Source organism: Phaseolus vulgaris, chromosome 8 (genome assembly GCF_000499845.2).
Source record: "Phaseolus vulgaris cultivar G19833 chromosome 8, P. vulgaris v2.0, whole genome shotgun sequence".
Lineage (NCBI taxonomy): Eukaryota > Viridiplantae > Streptophyta > Magnoliopsida > Fabales > Fabaceae > Phaseolus > Phaseolus vulgaris.
Genome location: NC_023752.2, coordinates 59,388,643 through 59,406,423, shown reverse-complemented (window position 1 = coordinate 59,406,423; position 17,781 = coordinate 59,388,643). Strand labels below are relative to the sequence as shown.

Genomic DNA, 17,781 nt, shown 5'->3' with positions numbered 1-17,781 from the left:
GGAAGCCTTTATTTTAATGTATGGTGAATACCGATTTAAGATTCTAAAACCTTTGTGATTTCTAGTTCATAAAACTTTTAATTAGAGAGAAACTTGCAAGGTGCTTAAACTATTAAGGAATACAATTACATATTGTTTTTTTTTTTTATCGGCATATTGCTGATGAGGTGAGTCTTCACACATATTGCTGCTAGTATGCTAGCTGTTGCATAAGGCTGATGTCCAAATTGTTTTGGGAAACTCTTATCATTTTCTCAATTTCCCTTTTCTTTATTTCGAGGATACCACATTGCCATTCCTTATATTTTCCACTTTGTTCTGCTTAACAAAATTTCTTGTCTCAAACAACATATTTAGTTCTGTGAGGAACATGCAAACAACCCTCCACTGCTCTACCCACCCATACATGTTAGTTATGCTGTCAAATATAAAAAGACAATTTGAACTCCTTTTCAGATATCATCCATGAACACTACAGATTTAGCTTTCCTCAAGCAATTGTCTCCCTACAAAATAATTATATGGGGCCAGTGAGTTAGCATTGGTTAATTTAAAAAATGTTTTCTTAGCGGAAAAAAAAACGTTATCTCACCAATTTATTGTAGCAGTTGGAGATGAGTTGGGTGATAACTTGAGACACGGTTGCATTGTCCATTCCACACTTTGTTTTTTAAATCAATACCACACTTTCCATACTTCACTCTACATGCTTAACTGTAGCCTTCTATTTACATATCTGATAAAATAATATTTCACTTAACAACATCATCCAAAGACATTGTATTAGTGTGTCTAGAAAATGGACATGTGAATTTTACCTGTATGCAGATATAAACTTGAAGAATACTTAGGACATTCCTCCACGGTATGACGGTCAACATTTTCTTTTAACTTAAATCCGTGGTGAATCTCTACGAAGTTTGGCAATTTTTTGAGTGTAATACTTCTCAGTTCCTGTAGTAGTAGTTGTTCTCCCTTTTTAGCCGTCTGTTCTTCACCACCATCATCAGCTTCATGTTCAAAACCAAAAGCCTTGTGTAACTCAGAGCACTCTTCTATTTCCAAATATTTCAGAGTGGTAAAATGACTAGCCGATAGCTTATAAAAAAGACATTTCAACTTATTGCACTTTTTAACTGAAATGAAATAAAGTGTTGGGAAGCAGAGTTGTTGGGAAGAATACAGGGTTTGGAGTTGTCGTGCATCACCTAAATCAAATATTTGTTCCAATTCATTACAGTTATTTATATACAGTTCTTTCAGCATTGGTAAACTTGTAACAACAGTGATGGAGAAGATGGTTTTCAATTTTGGACATCCGCTCACTTGAACTTCTTGAAGCTTTTGGAGGTTTAGAAAACCTGTGGGGCCCTTCCATATAAAGTTCAGCTCAGGTAAGTCTGTCAACTCTAGAGAAGTTATATCCAAGTTTAGAGGAAGAAGTTCTCCACTGCCCCCTTCTTCTCCCATTTGGAATTGGAACAGACCTTTTACTCTAACATCAGAAAAGCAAAGCCTTTCAAGTTGGAGTGGAAACCATGGTATTTGATTATCCTGTATACACAACATAATTCATTCTTAATATCTTACATTTTACACTTCATAAGTTATGGCTAATTCAAATCAACAAACTTGTTTTTGAAAAAAATTATGAATACAATTGCATATTTAGTAATGAAAAGATAAATACAAAGCATGGAATTTTTTACAGATTTAATTTATTATTTTTGCCAAATAAAGGACTAAGTGCATATATTTCAATCATTAATTCATCAATCTAACGTACTTCAAATATCACACTACTTCAAAATCTTATATCTATCACTTCTAATTACAATATCATTTTTTTTATTTACATGTATTGCATCTTCGAAAATAATATATATTATTTTTCAATAAACTTAATGTGAGTTAGCATACCTAAAATGTATTAAAAAATAAAAACAAAAAACTAGATCAAAACTCATTATTAAAAAAAACCTATAAAAAAATTACAATACTAATCGAAAAAAAAAACAATCATAATCAGTAGGTCTGAATACAATTCATTAAAATATAATTGATTAAATTGATAAATACTTGTTTATTAGACTGGATAAAAGATTATCCATTTCACAGAATTATGATTAATTTATGCATATATTTTTCTACTCAAACACAATAAGAATATAAACTGTAATCTTGATAGTTATCAGAATAAAAGTAATGATAAAAAACTACTGCGATATGATTGTTATTCTTAATGCATTTAAACAACATCACTTGACAAAGTATACTGATTCCTTAACATCTCAATGTTAATTCATATTTAAAGTTCATTATTTTTAATCAACTTAATGAAATAATAAATAATAACTATGTTTCTATAAATGCTCAAGTGGTTATGTTAGTTAAAGATATCATGATTTTGAAATAATATATTACCTTTGAAGTTGTTTCTTGCGGGAGATTTGAAGCAGTCATCATCTTACTTATGGAAGACTCAAGCAATTTGGGACAATCAATGCACTCTAAGTTCTTAAGATTGGGGAGTTGTGGACGACAATATTGAGGCCAAATGTCAATCACATTTGGTAAAGATGACAACCATAGAGTATGCAAATTAGAAAAATTTATGATATTAGTCTCTTTTTCACTTGGGTAAACTGCATGATTAGGTTCCTTTCCACTTCCAAATACATACTTCAATTTCGAGTTTTCTCGAATGTTCACACTTTCCAAAATCACTAGCCGTACGGTTAAATTCTCAGAGAATATGTACTCCAAATTGTTGCATTCTATAATATTAATAATCCTTAATTTTTGGAGCGTCAAATATGAATGACTTGGGGTGCTTGAAAAAACATTGTTCCCTTCTTCCACTTCTTCTATTATGTGCCTCAATCCGTTGCAGTCAATTATTTTTAGTTCCTCTAACAACACTAGAGATTGGACAACGGATGGCACGAAGAGAGAAGTTAGCATAGGACAATCATATATTGAAAGGATCTTCAGATTGCATAGCTTAGACTTCCTTGGAAAGGAGATGCTGTTCAGTTTTCCACAATCTTTTATCAAGAGCTCTCCTAAATTTTCAAGGGAACATCGCGATGAGGGATCACAAAAAACCTCTAGAAGGCTACATAACCATTTCAAACTTAGGTAAACAAGTTTAGAGAGTACACTGTTGTTGGTATTCATAGTGTTATCAATGAGACATTCTATCTTTTCACACTATAGGAGTTCTAGGGTAATCAAGTGATTCATGCCTTGTGGATCCATGGATGGGATTATATTTTTAAAATCTCCCTGAAGGTTTATCAAATTAAGGAACTCTGCTCTTATAAAGAGATCCTTGATTGGTAATGATATAAATTTTTGAACAGTAACGTCAAAATCATGTATTAATAAACCTCTAGACTTTGCATATTTCTTCAGGGTTGGGACTTCCCAAGGCCTAGAAGAATGACAATTTATTATAGCATACCTCTGTAATTTGGGGAAAGAGACATCATGTGAAAAGTCCTTTTTACAAATACAATTCCTCTAGCTGCAAACATTTGCTTACAACTTCATCAACTATATTTTTCTTAAGCCGACATTCGAACAAATCTAGAAGCTTCAACTTCTTTAATTCTACTATCCCAACAGGAAATTCTTCAAAAGAAGAGCCATGCAAGTCAAGAATCTCAAGTGTTTGCAGTCTTTCCACAAAAGATATGTCACCCAAATCATGATTTCTCAAGCATAGTGTTCGAAGATTTTTTAACGACTTCAGTGACTCTGGCAAAGGAAAAACAGCTCTACCCCGCTCATGTAAATTTATGATTACTAAGGTTTTAAGTTTTTCCAAGCTTTCAGAACACACATCTGGTACTTTTATGCCACCTTTAGAACAAAGCAAGAGAATTTCAAGTGTTGGAAATTTTATTTTATAATTAAGAAAATCATTTCCTTTCATATTCCATAAGGCTAATGCATGCGTATCTTTCATGATTTCATCATCTGTCAACACTCCCAGGTCCACTTCAGTACGTGTGAAAATTGTTTGACCACTTTTAGACGCAATCCACAAGGCTACATCACGAACCAAATCATGCAATTTTACCTTATCTTTTTTTTTGGCTTGCATTAACAAACAACAATTCTTGAGAATGTTAATAGCTGCATGCATCTCTCTCCTTGCATTCTCCATTATTCCAAATGTCCAACCTGTTCCAAATCGTCTTCCAAATCGGAATAAATCTTCCAAATCTATTTCACAATCCTCTGGAAACATAGAACACAACATTAACAAGGATTGAGCTAATTGATTTGTCAAATTATTGTAACTTAATTCAAGGCAAACATAAGGACTTCTTAAGCCTTTTGGAATATCTAGTGGCCTAGAATTTTCTAGCCTTGATAATGCAAACTCAAAATCTTCAATAGTTTTTTCCTTTAGTGTGCTTCCCACCGTGGCAATTGCAATGGGCAATCCCTTACATTCATTAACAACTTTTCTTGCCACACCTTTCAAAGCTTCCGAGGAGACATCAATTATGTTTGCATAATGTGTGAACAAAGTCCATGCTTCTTTGTCACTCAAGAGATTAAGTTCAACTATGCTTTGACATTGCATAGAAGTGCATACTTCTTTACTTCGAGTTGTCATAAGTATACAACAAGCCTTACCATTTTCATCAAATGGAATACCTAAAGCTTCAAAGTTTAGTTTTTCCCATACATCATCCAAGATTAAAAGAGTTGTACCTTTCCTTAATCTCTCTGATAGTCTTTGTGCTCTACCTATATCTGATGTTTCATTTAATGGGAAACTCAATTGGTCGACAACCTGATCTTGTATACTTATGATATTTGGTGGTTGAGACACCGTTGCCATGACAACCTTCTCAAAGAGTTTCATCTCTTCAGCCTTTTTACCCACTTCTTTTGCCAAAGTAGTTTTTCCTGAGCCTCCTAATCCAACTAACCCAATCATGGAAACACTTTTATTCTTTAATGTTTCTATAAGTTTGTTGTACGATGCTTCTGTAGATTTGAACATAATGAAATCATTGGAAGAATAGTACTTCATGCCTGGAAGTTCAATAGTTGTAGAAAACGGTTCAAACTTGCTATCACGATGGAGCTGAATCATTTTAGTTGTTTTTCTTGCTATATTTTTTGCAAGAGAATATTGACATTGCCTTCTCAAACAACTCTTGTTTACATTCAATATTCTCTCTTCGAGCAGTTTTACTTCATCTAAGACTTTATTGACATCTTTTAGCCACTCCTCAACAGCTGGATTAACTTTTTCAATCATATTAGTGGCTTCTCTAATTTGCTCATTCACACTCTCTCGAGTCAATTCCAGTTGTTTTTTAGCATTTGGAAGATTCAAAGCAAAGTTGTGTAAACAACACAAGTATTTAGCATGGTCTAAAATTGGAACTATTGCATATTCTGCAATCTTTGTTGCGATAGAAAAAAAAGAAGTCCTCCATTTGAATTTATACAATTTCCTAAACATGAATGAATTTTTCACTCTTTAATTAGCTAAAAATGATATTATGTCATGTATTTTAATAAGAGATCATGCAATTAAAAGAAAATAGTAAATTAAAAAGGTGTCCTACACCTTCCATAGATCTTGTTATTTTACAAATAGAGAGAAAAACAAATTCTTTAATCTAAGAAAAAACTAGTATTAACGATGTGCACAAAGACTCTTTGTGTTTTATATATGATATTTCTACAATTCATTAAATATTTATAAAAAAATATAAATTAATTTTTAAATTGATTAACATGTGCCTTAATTCTTAAAGAATAGTTTACACATGAAAGCTATGAAATGATTGGAAAAATTATCATGTGTATTTTAGCTATTAAAAAAAATTAAGTAAAGCATACATGAATATATATATATAAAATGATACATTTATTATTTTTATATTTCTTTATTATTACTTGTCTTTATTTAAAAAAAATCGTATCTTTCAAATATACAAGACAACTATTTTTTATATATAATTATGTAATTATATTAATTAAAATAACTTCATTATATTCTTCCAACAATTAAATTAATATAAAAAATAATATGTGATATGACTTGAAGATAATAATATAATTATTAAAGATTGTTTACAAGTATCATAAAAAAGATTTTGAAATTAAAGACTATAGAATATTGATGCTAATAATTAAAACAAAAATTAATTTAGATTTAAAACAATGTATTTTTTATGTCCCTAAAAAATTACTAATTTTTATTTTTCTTGAAAATATAGTTAGTATTTTCAATAGTAATGATTTAGTTAATACTTTTGAGAAAAAAAATGAATATTTTTAGATGAAAAAAGTTTATATAGATTTTACTTAACGAACAGATGTTTTTTTAGTGTATCATAGTATGAAATTATTTTTGACCAAAAATTAAATGTGATATAATTCTTATAATATAACATTAAATGAAATATTAAAAATCATAAAGTATATTCTATATATTCATGGCAGCATTTAGATTCTAAATTCGGTAGCAAAAACTTTGGTAGCTAATTAGATACCAATTTAGAAACTATTTAACAATAATAAACTAATTTAATTAAATTGATTTCTTGTAATGCATATATTTGTAACATTTTCTTATGATCACTCCCTTAAATGTTTACAACTCACGCAATCTTGTTATCCTTTCTTACAGCAATAAAGAGTTTACATGCAATACTTGCTACTATGTTAGACAAAATTAATAAATGGTCATATGCTTTTCGTCATTCACATTAATCTCACTCCTTTAATTTACTGTATAAGGACATATCACTAGAAAATTATGAAATAGAAACCAAATTTTAGAGACCAAAATAATTAGTTGCAATAGTAACTAAATTAGAGACCATTTTAGTTTATATTATTATTAAATAGTTTTTAAATTGGTATCTAATTAGCAACCAAGGTAGGTTTTAGAGACTAAATTTAGAAACTAAATAATTGGTAGTTAAAACCTTGATTGCCTTATGGAGGGATGCAGCAAATTGATATAGACCATTAAGTAGGAGTGTGACAAATTGTCTATTATAGATATTAGGCTTAATCGTCTTAACGATTTTTTCTTATTCCTTTAGTTTAAGTTATATACCATTATAAGTATGACGATACATTGTATTGATAGACTCTTTGTGTATAAAATCTTCCACCACTAATGAAGAGGATTCTGACACCTTGTTATCAAATATTTTTATCTTTCGGATAAAGGTCTTCTTCTTTCATGATTTAATTAAGCTTCTATTAGTCTTTTCTTCCATGAAAATATATATATATATTATATAAGAGGAAAATAAATAATCTATTTAGTTTTAAAGTATTAATTTTTTCTCATACTTAGTCTTTTTCAAGTGTTGAAAATTAATATAAAGCTCAAAAATAGATCACTAGTGCAAAAAGGCCTATTTACGACAATATATTCACAGCGCTTTATGGCTAAACATTGTCCTTCAAAACGCGGTGGTATTTTTTAAATTAAATTACTCTAAAACGACGACTATGAGGTAAAGTCATCGTTTTAGACCAAAGCGTTTCGTCTAAAACAATTACCCAATTTAAAACATAATACATTATATTTCGAATACAATATAATAAAACTAATTATCTATATAAATAATTGTAAACCAAGTAATAATTAAAATTTAAATATTTAAAAATAAAAAAAACTAACCTGTAGCGTGAACGGAGCTGTGACGACAATGGAGGCAAGAGCAACGACAAGAGTGACAACAAAATAGCAGAGAAGCGTGAACAGAAGAATCTCGTACGGTATAGAACAAAATAAGGAGAAGCAGCGGAGGCAGTGGCAGTTGTAGCAACTTTCGTAGAAACAAAATGAACTCTTGATCAAGAAAACTTAAAATAGCACGAATGGAGAGTGAGGGTGTGAGTCAAGAAAATTAGATAAAAATATCATTTATGAGTAATAACCGGTGTAATACATTTTTTTATTAACTTAAACTTTTTTTGTACTGTGAAATGACATATAACACCAATTGCGTAGTCCAACCAGTGTTATATGTAATTTTCAAAACTTTAAAAACATTTTTGTAATCTAAAGATTACATATAACACTGATTCATGTATACAATAGGTGTTATATGTAGTGCCCATAGTTAAATTTTTCAAATATTTTTAAACTCTGGGAATGACATATAACATCAATTGTATGGAGGAACTAATGTTATATATCATTTTTAAAAAAAATTAATTTTTTTTAATCTGGGAATGACATATAATATTGGTTCCTCTATTCAATCGATGTTATGTGGAATCGTAGAGATAAAATTTTTAAAAACCTTTTTTTTGCTCTGAGCAGGACATATTACACTGGTTGGATAGTCCAACTGGTGTAATATGTGCCAAATATTTACAAAAATGTCATCGAGTTTTTATTTATACCGGTCATTTAAACGACCTAATATGTCGTTGTAAAAAGTGTTATTATGTTCTTTTTACATATATCACTACAAGAAAATCATTAAATAGAAACCAATTTTAGACACCAAAAATATTTAGTTGCTATATTGACTAAATTAGAGACCATTTTAGAGACTAATAAAAATTTTGGTTTCTAAATTAGTTTTTGTTATTGTTAAATAGTTTTCTAAATTGGTATTTAATTAGCGACCAAAGTTTTTGCTACCAAATTTAGAATCTAAATAATTGGTAGTTAAAAACTTAGTTGCTAATTAGATACCAATTTATAAACTATTTAGTAATAATAGAAACTAATTTAAAAACCAAAAAAAATTTTAGTCTCTAAAATGGTCTCTAATTTAGTCAATATAACAACTATATATTTTTTGTATCTAAAATTAGTTTTTATTTAATGATTTTCTTGTAGTGTATATTTATTTTTTCAGAAAAGGAGTTAGGTCCAAACTTCTATGTAATCTTATTTGATTTGAAGGTTAAAATTAGCTAACTCATAAACTTTTTTAAATTTAAAATTTGATTTAAGTAAATAATTGTTTAACATTAGATTATTTTTTAATGTATTCAAATTATATATTTATTTGCTTTTTAAATTATTAAGTGTGTTGACCAACAAAAAGTTTCAAACCTATATTCTTATTGAAGAAAAAGTGGTCATATATATAACCCTATTTCAGAATAATTTTTTTAAAATAAATTATCATAAAACTTATTTTAAATCTTAAAAGCAAGTTTATGTCATATAAATTAGTCACTATGTTCAACGAATGTAAAACTTTGACGTATATATTTTTTACTTATATCAATGAGAACAATATTTTAATTTGATGGTTTATATAAACTTTTGATCTATTAATCCAATATTCAGAGAAATATTAAGTCTAATTTTTCTTGTCGGATAAAGCGTTACCGGAATAAAGTGTTGGAGTTTTGAGATGGTAGAAAGACAATTGTGTTGTAAGTTGAGTACTTTGATCCGAAGAAAAGTAAGAGATGAGAGAAGAATCCACCTGCAAAAATATATTTGACACTCAATATAGTAAAAATTTAGAAAATTTATGTGAGAACAGATGAATATATGAGTTTAATGTGTATTTTATGAAAATTATCACATATTTATAGGTCTAGTTAAAATTCAAACTCTTAAAAAAATATTTTATATGAATAAGAAAAATGAATCTAAACTTATATAAAAAAAAAAACAAGATTAAGCCTAAAAAGTACAGGACTGATATCTTCAAAAGATCAACAACTTTAGAAAGTTATAATTTTAATTGACATGATTGAGATGGATGTAAAATAGGAGTAATATGAGAGTAAGAAAATGTAACTAAAATGATGATTTGAATTGAGAAACGTACCTGAAGATTTGTGCAGATAGAATGTGAAGAAGAAAGAAGAAGAAATATTAAGTGAATGGTGTGGAGATGCAATTTTAAAGAATGAGAAGGGATAAGAAAGAAGCATGAAGTTCCTCAGTTTCCAAGTAAGGCATAGAATTCATAAAATTCATTCCTTAATTTGTCTTCACTTTATCAATAACAACAGCTATTTTCTATTAACTTTTTTCATTAAAATTTGAATTTTCAACTCATACAATAGTTAACTTATAAAATAATTAACTTTCTTTTCTTATTTTTTTCAATTAAAAATACTTATAGAAACACCACTACATCCAAAATTTTCCAAACATTTCTATTGTTTATAATTTTTCTCGTTTTAGTTTTGTAGCACTACAATATGTAAAAGCAAATCATGTAAATTATGGATGAGAAAACTCTATAATAAACGTGATAAAAAATAATTAGTTGTTATACTGATTAAAATATATATTATTTTAGAGACTAAAAAAATTATTGATAAACATAATAGAAATTAATTTAGATATCAATAATTATTTTAGTTTCTAAAATAATACCTAATTTAGTCAATATAATAACTAATTATTTTTTATATATAAAATTAGTTTCTATCTAATGATTTTCTTATAACGAAGACTATATGTAAATAATTTTTATTTATAATAAAGTAATTTTTTTCTCTATCATAATTATATTATTTCATAACTTTAGGTATCCTTTCACATGATCGGTTATTTGGAATTCTATGGTCTATTGACAAATACCTTGTTTAGTTGTTGGATTTTTTGTTTTATATTGAGAGTATGTTATCTTTGGTGGGTTGTTGTAATTGTATTTGTTGGGCTTATGTATCTTGATTTGGTATGTTAGTATAGTTAATGTGTTGTAATGTCTATTGGATCTTTAGCTGGTTGATTGCTAAGAAACTTGGTTTGGGTTCCTTGTATAAGGATTGAGACACCTCTGAAGTGTTTTATTCTTTGCTGATAAAAAAAATAATGAATTTGAGTTCCAGGATAAACTAAAATCTTGGAACTGGTAAATTGAAAGAAGGGAGAAAGAAGTTTAATTTCTTGGACTTTTACAGTTTTACCATACTCTAAATTTGATTTAGAGCTTACAAGATGGAATAAAAATATTTATATTTTCTTTTCTAATTGTTCTTCAAAGTAATCAGACCTTATTTTGACTAGTTTAATTTGAGTTGACACAGTTGTGATATAAGAAATATAATGGGAAAAAAAGTTTTTTTTTTTCAACCCAAATTCTGTATTAGACCATTTAACAACTCTAAATAATAATAAAAATATAAAATTAAGTTATTTAATTAAAATATAAATTAAATTATTAAATAAAAAAATAATTGTACCGGTACTGGGCGAGGCCGAGACCCACCTGCCTGTCCGATGTCTAGTCAACCTGACCGAGAGACCGAGAGGTAAAGACCTTTGGAGACTTGGCCGAACGACCGATAGGCCGAGACCTTTGGAGACTTGGCCGAATGACCGAGAGGCCGAGATCTTTGGATACTTGGCCGAGAGGCTGAGACCTTTGGATACTTGGCCGAGAAACCGAGTGGCCGAGACCTTTGGAGACTTAACTGAGACGGCCGAAGACCACAGGAATTTGGCCGATGGCCGAACCCCATCACAATTAACGCTCAAACCGAGATCAGTAAAGCTAATCCATCATCAAAAATTAGGTAATGCAACCCTAAGCGGTATCCACCTCGATAAACGGGCCCAACAAGGTAGGCCCATTAGAATAATATAAATAGCACGCATTCCAAGGAGTAAGGTATGTCATTTATTACTGTTCACCTACCTGAGAGCTGACCGCCCGCTTTACTGACTTGAGCGTCGGAGTGCCTTCGCAGGTACCCCCACCATCCGGTGATTCGCCTGACGACCGAGAGCCGAGTACCGAAGGATAAGCCAGAAGACGAGAAGAATCACAGTTCATTACAGTCACCTGCCCGACCGAAGGAAGGAGAAGAAGACTTCAATAGTTCTCTAGGTCCCATCTCCCTAGCAGGAACAATTGGCGCCCACCGTGGGGCCCGAGGGAAACTAGCTGAAGGAAAAAAGTAGATGGTTTCAACAAGAAGCATGGAAAGAATGACTGAAGCCGACCAAACAATGCTGCTGCTGTCTCTCCAGAGGGAGATGGCCGAGATGCGAAGAAAGGCCGAGGAGGCCGCTCAGAAAAATAAGCAAGAGCTGCAAGTTCTCCGCAGGGAGAACGAAGATATGAGAAAGAAGATGGTACCACCCAAGGAAGGTGGCCAACCCAAATAATGCCGACCGGAGGAAGCAGTGTTGGTACCACCAAAACACCGGACACTCGACCAACGAGTGTCAGGCTCTTAAGGACAAGATCGAGGAACTCATCCAAGCCGGGCATCTCCGACGTTTCGTTCGGAATGGCCGAGACCCACCCGGCCGGGAGGATCCACCCAGGCGGACGAGGTCACCTCAACGCGGCCGAAATGACCGAAATACCAGAGGCGACCGACAACCCGCAAGGGCCGACCCCCCTCGGAGAAACGATCCCCCAGGGAGGCCGATCAGAGAGGTAACCGAGAGGTAATCAATACTATAGCCGGCGGCTTCGCCGGAGGAGGAAGCACTAACAACGCTCGAAAGAGGCACCTCCGGGCGGTATATCAAGTGAACGCGGTGGCATTCCGACTGAGGATGGCACCCATCACTTTCACGGACGAGGACTTCAAGGGCGTGGACTACCGCCAGCAGGACGACCCGATGGTGATAGCGGTCGACATAGACCGATTCACCATACGGAAGACCCTCGTGGACCAAGGAAGTTCGGTGGATATCCTTTACTGGAAAACTTTCAAGGCTATGAGGATGGCCAAGACCGAGATGATGCCATACGACGACCACGTGGTAGGATTCTCGGGCGAGAGGGTGGGTACCAAGGGTTATATCGACCTATACACCACCTTCGGAGAGGGGAAGAGCACCAGGACCATCAAAATCCGATACATGGTCATTGACGCCAACACTTCCTACAACATCCTCCTCGGTCGACCATCCATCAACCGGCTGATGGCCATAGTATCAACCCCTCACCTCGCGATGAAGTTTCCCTCGAGAACAGGGGACATTCTCACGGTCCACGTAGACCAAAAAGAAGCACGAGAGTGCTACGCTGAGAGCCTCCGGGTGGAACCTTTAAGGGCCGACTCCTCTCCCCTCAGAGTAAGAAAGTCCTCCCGAAAAGACTGCTCCCCCAGGAAGGACCGCCCCAGGGAAATCAAGCCAACCGTGGCGTTAGTGGACCTCGATCCCCGGGCGACCGAAGACAGACTGGAGGCGAGAGAAGAGCTAAGGAGAGTCCCCCTCCTCGACAAAGAACACAGCACGGCTGTAGGAACAGCCTTGGCAGCGGCCGAGGCCGAGATCATGCATGCCGCACTAAAAAAGAATATCGACATGTTCGCTTGGACACCGGCCGACATGCCGGGTGTGAGCCCCGATGTCATCATCCATCGGTTGTCAATATTCAAGAAAGCCTGCCCGATCTCCCAAAAGAAGAGGGACTTGGGCAACGAAAAGCGACTCGCGGCAAAGGAGGAAGCCGGCAAGCTCCTGTCGGCCGGATTCATAAGAGAAGCCCGATACATAACATGGCTGGCCAACGTCGTCATGGTTACCAAGCCTAACGGTAACTCGAGGATGTGCGTCGACTACAGAAACATCAATAGCGCATGCCCGAAGGACACCTACCCCCTCTCGAACATGGACCGCCTGGTGGATGGGGCGGCCGACCACAAAATTATGAGCTTCCTGGACGTTTACTCTGGCTATAACCAGATAAGCATGCATCCGAGGGACAAGGAGAAGACGACCTTCATGACGGCCGACGCCAACTACTACTACGAGGTCATGCCGTTCGGCCTCAAGAACACAGGGGCGACCTACCAGCATCTCATGGACAAAGTTTTCAAGGGTCTGATAGGCCGGGCGGTAGAAGTCTATGTGGACGACATAGTCGTGAAGTCCGACTCGTTCGAGCAACATCTGAAGGATCTGGACGAGGTCTTCAGGGCTCTAAGGGGAGTCAACATGAAACTCAACCCCGAAAAATGTACTTTCGGGGTGGAGGGAGGAAAGTTACTAGGCTTCATGCTCACCCACCGAGGGATAGAGGCCAACCCCGACAATTGTCAGGCCATACTCAGCATGAGAAGTCCGAACACCGTGAAGGAGGTACAACAACTCCTTGGGCGGCTGACCGCCCTCTCTCGATTTGTCCCCCGCCTGGCCGAGAGGACGAGGCCGATCGTTCAGCTGCTCCGAAAGGGCAAAAAATTCGTATGGGACGACCAATGTGAGGAAATCTTCAAACAATTCAAGGAGTTCCTCACATCCCCGACCGTCATCCAGAAGCCGAGACCCGACATCCCAATCCTGGTATATCTAGCAGTCTCGGAAGAAGCAGTCAGCGCTGCCCTAGTGCAGGAAGCCGAGGGCGAGGAGCGACCCATATACTTTGTCAGCCGAACCCTCCACTCGGCCGAGACCCGATATCAGATGATTGAGAAGGTGGCTCTCGCACTCGTCCTCATGGCAAGGCGGATGCGCCCCTACTTCCAAAATCACTCCATAACTGTAAGAACCGACTACCCAATTTTTAAAATTTTATCTAAACCGGACCTTGCAGGGAGGATGATAGGATGGTCGGTCGAACTCTCCGAGTTCGACATACGCTATGAGCCGAGGGGCGCCATCAAGTCTCAATGCTTGGCCGACTTCTTGGCCGAGCTGACACCACTGCCCACCCTCTCGGGCGGTTGGACTTTCTATGTGGACGGCTCCTCAAATAAAACAGCCTGTGGAGCGAGAGTCGTCCTGGAGGGGCCGGGCGACCTCTTCTTGGAACAAGCCCTCCAGTTCGGATTCCGGGCGACCAACAATCAGGGCGAATACGAAGCCCTGCTGGCCGGGCTGAACCTAGCCTACGACATGGGAGCGTGCGAGGTCACATGCAAAAGCGACTCCGAGGTGATGGTCGGCCAAATCAATGGAGATTTCGAGGTTAAAGAACCTTTGCTGCAGCGGTACTACCACGCGGCCAAAAACAGTATCGCCCACTTCAGCAAAGCACCCTTGCAACACATACCGAGGGAGGACAACAAGAGGGCCGACATCCTGTCCAAGCTCTCGGTCACCAAAAAGAAGAGCCATCAGAGGTCGGTCATACAAATATGGCTGAGACATTCGAGTGTGACGGAGGCCGAGGCCGAGTGTCTGGCTGTAGAAGAAGAAGAGGCTGAGGCCGACAATTGGATGACACCCGTCATCCAATACCTAACGGACGGCACGTGCACGGCCGACCAAGAGAAGACGATGAAGCAACAATGCGCCCGGTACACCATGATCAACGAAGATTTGTATCGGAGAGGCTATTCAACCCCCCTGCTAAAATACATAACCAGCAAAAGGGTCGAGTACATCCTGGCCGAGATCCATGAAGGAGTCTGCGGAAATCACGCCGGGGCGAGCACTATGGCCGCCAAGGTCTTGAGAGTCGGCTACTACTGGCCGACCGTACAGGGCGACTGTGCCGAATACGTAAAGAAATGTGCCAAGTGCCAAGAATTCGGCCCCCTCCTCCACACCAGGCCGGAAGAACTGCACAGCATCATCTCCCCGTGGCCATTCGCCATGTGGGGGATGGACATTATCGGTCCATTCTCCCCAGGGAAGGGGCAGACCAAATTCCTCCTGGTGGGAGTCGACTACTTCACAAAATGGATCGAGGCCGAACCCCTCGCCTCCATCTCGGCGAAGAATGTACAAAACTTCGTATGGAGGAGCATTGTCTGCCGATTCGGCGTCCCACATACAATAGTAACTGACAATGGCCGACAGTTCATCGACCGAGGCCTACAGTCGTTCTATGACGACCTGGGCATCAAGTCCATCACGACCTCGGTAGAACACCCACAAACCAATGGGCAAGCCCAGGCCGCCAACAAGGTCATACTCAACGAGCTGAAGAAGCGGCTGGGCAAGGCAAAGGGCCGATGGACCGAGGAACTGATCGAGGTACTTTGGGCGTACAGGTGCACCCCCCAAACTACCACACATGAAACACGCTACAGCCTGACGTACGGGACCGAGGCCATGATCCCGGTAGAGGTGGCCGAGCCCACCATACGACGGCAAATGTTCGATCTCACCCTAAACGAGGAAAGCCTAGCGGTCAACCTCGACCTGGTAAGTGAGCTTCGTGACAAAAGCAAGATTCGAGAGGCTGCCTGCAAAGCCCAGGCGTCCCGACGATACAACACCAAAGTCCGGACGAGAGGTTTCCAGAAGGGCGATCTCGTCTGGAGAATGCGCAGCGACGCAAGAAAAAACGAAGGGAAGTTCTCATCCAACTGGGAGGGGCCTTTCCGAGTCCGAGAAGTCGCACAAGGAGGAGCCTATCATCTAGAATGGCTTTCAGGAAAATTGTACCGAGGACGTGGAATGCCACGCACCTCAAGTTTTATTACAGCTAAAATCAATAAAATCACACACTCTTTCCTCACCCAACCAGGGAGGTTTTAACGAGGCGTTTTCATCAAAAAGTGTTGGAAATATTCTACCGAAAGTATTGGCCGAACGCCCATTTGCTCGATTAACATCGCAAGTGCCGGCCTGCCGACTGCCCACTTGCTCGATTAACATCGCAAGTGCCGGCCTGCCGACTGCCCACCAAATTTGCTCGAATTCAACAATCACAACTAGTGGCCGATCGCCCACATTTTACCTGCTCAAATCCAACATTCGCAAATAGTGACCGATCGCCCATATTTTACTTACTCGAATTTCAACGTTCGCAGCTATGGCCGATCGCCCGTATTCTACTTGCTCGAGTTTAACGCTCGCAATTAATGGCCGATCGCCCGTATATCACTCGCTCGAATTTATGGCCGGTCGCCCATATTTTACCTATTCAAACTTGATACTCGCTATTACTGGCCGACCGCCATATTTTACTTGTTCGAATTCAAACAATCGCAGTTCATGGCCGATCGCCCAAGGTCTTACTTGCTCGTATACATTCGTAAGTTTTGACCGATCGCCCGAACCAGTGGGAGATCGATTGGTTAACTTGTCAATTAATACAAAATGATAAGGGAAGAAACTGGACGATATATTAATAAAAGCACCGGGCAATACATCAAAATACAAAATAAGAAGGCCACGCCCCGGCCTCGAAGGATGCTAAAAGAAAAAGGGGAAAGGCCACAACCCGGCCAAAGGTATAAACCTAATCCCGCACTTCAATGCACTTACCCTCATCGGCTTCGGCCTCCCTACCCTGAACCTCGGCCTCCCCTCCTTCGGTCCCGGCCGGTTCAACCCTTTGAGCAGTCAGAGCGGCCACTTCAACACTCGGCATGATCCGACCCTGATAAACCTCACAATCAAGGTCAAACTCCCCAGTAGCCGGCGGCCCTCCATATAGCACGTGCGCTTGACGCACGGCTCTTTCAAAACACTACTTCAGTAACTCCTCGGCCTCGTCATAGTTCTTGTCGAGTTCAGCTTCGACTTTGGCCTTAGCAGTTTTAAGGGCAAGCACCTCAGCGGCCGACTCCGCGAGCTTCTCGTCGGCCCACCTCTTCAACTGGGCGACCTCATCAGCAGCCCTTCTCGGCCTCGAGCTGCCGCCTCGCCTCGCCGACTTCACTTTGGGCCAACTCTCTCTCGGCCGACTCCTTGGCAATCTTGGCGGACAAGTCAGCGTTAGCGGCCAAAGATTGCTCCAAGGACTGAGTGGCCTCCGAGAGCTTGTGCTCCAATTGCGCCACGGTCTCCACGTGTCGGTCTTGCGCCTGGAGATCGTGTTGGAAGAGTACGACCGAGCGGCATACGAGCTCAAGGTCGCTCCTCATCAGCTCTGCAGGGGCGACGTCCCGAAGCGACTTCCGAGACTCATCGGGGAGCGCCAC

The 17,781-nt window shown here is 37.9% G+C and overlaps 2 pseudogenes; one reads left to right on the top strand and one right to left on the bottom strand.

The window, feature by feature from the left end:
* Positions 1-17,781, top strand: part of LOC137825422 (probable LRR receptor-like serine/threonine-protein kinase At1g06840) — a 54,158-nt pseudogene that overhangs the window by 2,945 nt on the left and 33,432 nt on the right.
* LOC137823405 (probable disease resistance protein At4g27220) lies at positions 5-5,596 on the bottom strand (annotated as a pseudogene).